This window comes from Saccostrea echinata, unplaced genomic scaffold (genome assembly GCF_033153115.1).
Source record: "Saccostrea echinata isolate AGI-Se365-2 ecotype Australia unplaced genomic scaffold, CSIRO_AGI_Sech_v1 ptg000029l, whole genome shotgun sequence".
NCBI classification, from domain to species: domain Eukaryota; kingdom Metazoa; phylum Mollusca; class Bivalvia; order Ostreida; family Ostreidae; genus Saccostrea; species Saccostrea echinata.
The window spans coordinates 39,036,896-39,039,935 of record NW_026889778.1 but is presented as its reverse complement, the minus strand read 5'-3'; positions in this window follow the sequence as shown (position 1 = coordinate 39,039,935).

The following is a 3,040-nucleotide window of genomic DNA, read 5'->3' as shown; positions in this document are numbered from 1 at the left end:
AGTGACATACCTTAAATAAGAATCATGATTTTTGTTAGCTCACCTCAACGAAGTTGGGGAAGCTTATGTAATACCCTCGGCGTCGGCGTCCCAGGTTAAAGTTTTTGGAGCAGTTTTCTTTTTAAGTACTTCTGTGCCCTATATTAATCAGAAATGCATGGAGGATGCTTCTAATGTGTTTCATTGTACCAGTCAAGGTTTCAGATGCTGCAATTTCAGCTGAAGAATGACCAGGTTAATGTTTTTGGAGCAGGTTAAAATTTTTGGATCATTTCAAAGTAGGTACAGGCCCTTTAATATTGACCAGACTTGCATGGATGATACATCTAAGGATGCACACTATTGTACTTGCTTCGGATGCTGGATCTGACCCTCATTTTCCAGGTGAGTGACCAGGTTAAAGTTTTTTGAGCAGATCTCATTTCCAAGTAACTATAAGGCTTATCTGAACCACAATTGCATGGATGAAGCATCAAGGGACGAACACTCTCAAACTTGCTTCAGATGACTGGATTTTCTGGGTGAGTGAATAGTTTAAATTGTTTAGATAAGTCCATTCCCAAGTAACTGTAAGCCCCATCAGATCAAAATGGCATAAATGTTCCATCTAGGGATGCACATTATTATATTATTACTTTAGATATGGACTTTGCCTTACTTAAAGAAAACATCATTGCTGTGAGCTCTGTAATCTCTGATTACTTATGTTTTACTTTTAAAATAAATGACATTGATATTCATTAATTTTTTGATTTTTGAATAACCAAAGAAAAAAAAAAAAAACGCTAGTAGACTAATTGTTCACAGAACAATTAGAGGTCTTTCCACCTTTCTAAGTGTTTCCATGTAATTTGGGTTGTAAAAAAAGAAGAAAAATTAAAAAAAAAAAAAAAAATTAAAAAAATATTATGTTTCCAGCAGGGCTCGAACTCAAAACCTTTAGCTTGAAAGGCAGGCGCGCTAACCACTACGCCACGGATTCCGATGAAGATGTAGGTAGTAAAATAATGCTTTAAGAATAATTGCATTGGTTAGACAAGATTGTAATCAGTATTAAATAGTTTTGAGAAACATGTTTCCATATCATTTGGCTTTCAAAAGAAAAAAAAAAGAAAGAAGAAGAAAAAGAAGAAAAATACAAGAAAATAAATAAAACTCAAAAATTCGTCTTTTGCTATAGATTTATTGTCGGGCTCGTTTCTCTGTAGAGTTCAGAAGGTCTTTTGCGATTTAGGGGCCAATTTTTCTCTCCTTCCCCTTCTCTCTTCCCTTCTCTCCTTCTCTTTTTTTTTCTCTCTCTCTCCTTTTCTCTTTTTTGTTTCTGTGTTCGCTGACTATAGCCAATGTTTACATAGTTACCATGGAAGTACAATACATGACATGTGTTTTAGTGTGCATATCGTAGTTCTATTTTTATGCATTATGCATTCGAAGGTTTAATTTGAGGTGTTAAATGTTCTGATTTAGTTAAACTACTTAGAAAAGTTGCCGATGAAATAAATCGGACTCGAGGCTAATGGTATGTACTATGTAGGTCGTCATATTGGAAAACATGGATTGGACTCAAAGCGGCCTGACTGCGGATCCTAAGATTGTTGCAGGTTCAGTATGAAGATTCCTGAATGAAACAAGCTTCCATGTGGTTTATGTTAAATGCAACTATGATAAATAAAATGTTCTACATGCATTTTAAGAAGAAAACAAGATAATGAAAGCGTGTAATAGTTTATTTCATACATTTATATTGGTTTAACCCCCCCCCCCTTATATATTCTATATTTCTCATATTTTGGATGACCTTGACCTTTGACCTTTGACCTTAATATCAAGAACAAAAATGCAAGAATCCATTTCAGTTGGTCCCATGTCTCTACGTCTAAGCGTTAAAATTTTTTTCAAGTTTACGTAAACAGCAAAAAAACTTCAGGGGCAATAACTTGTATAAGGCTTTCGCAATGATAGATTGAAAAGCCCTCTCAATTAGTAAAAAGCATTGGTGAAGGTTCTGTATCTCTGAGGTTTGTGGTTTCAGAGGAGTAGCGATAACAAGCTTTTCTTGCGAAAGGGGCAATAACTTCATTAAATGTCATCACTCGAAGTCGTTGGGTCAAATCTGAAAATCATTTAAGTAGTCGACTAATATGAAAGATGCGTCTCTTCGATAAGTTGCGAAACAAAAAATCAGCGGAAGAAAAATAATAATAAGAATAATAATAATAAACAGAAGAAAATCAATAGGACTTTCCACAGAAAGGTGGAAAGCCCTAAAAACAACAAACCAAACAAAGCTAACGCTGTCAAAATATACTTTACCAAATAATATTTAAAAAAATAGAGGGTTAGTTCCAATATAAGTCAATATCATACATCTTTATAAAAAAAGAGCATATGATAATTTTCCAATGCATTGGTTTTTCTTAGCGTTAGTTTTGTTTTATTTTATGGGCCGAACTTTCCTGGTGGTTTTAAAATTTAAGTGAAAAAATTTTGTTTTGGTAAAAATTTAAAGTAATATTAAGTGATTCTTTTTATACACCAGGAAGGTATCAGGGAAATACATATCAATTTTATTTTAAAATTCATCAGATTGATCTCTTCCCTGACTGATGAGGCCCAGAGAGACAATTTGATGAATGTGTGGCAGTCAGGCAGATTCATTTGCTGGTAACCAGATACATGTTGCATGCCATGGTTGGTAAAGCACCTGATTACTTATTATTCAAGGGAGGGGGGGGGGGGTCAAATTCTGGTCAAGTCTGTCACATTTTCTCCTTTATTGTTACATATGCAAAGTAGGCTGTGTATTTGTTTAAAAACCACAACTGTTTGTGTCAATTCTTTTATGTATTTTAAATCAGATTTCTTCTGGCTTCTTAGAGTACCTTATGAGGCCCAATTCAGTGCTTAGTCCATTGTATGGTGATATATTGTACGAGTTCTAGTCAGTCCTCCAGCTTGCGGAAGGGATAACTGGTGGCATGCAGTGTGAATGACAAACCCCTCAAAGAACAGTCATATTGTACATGTTGTGCATTTAATT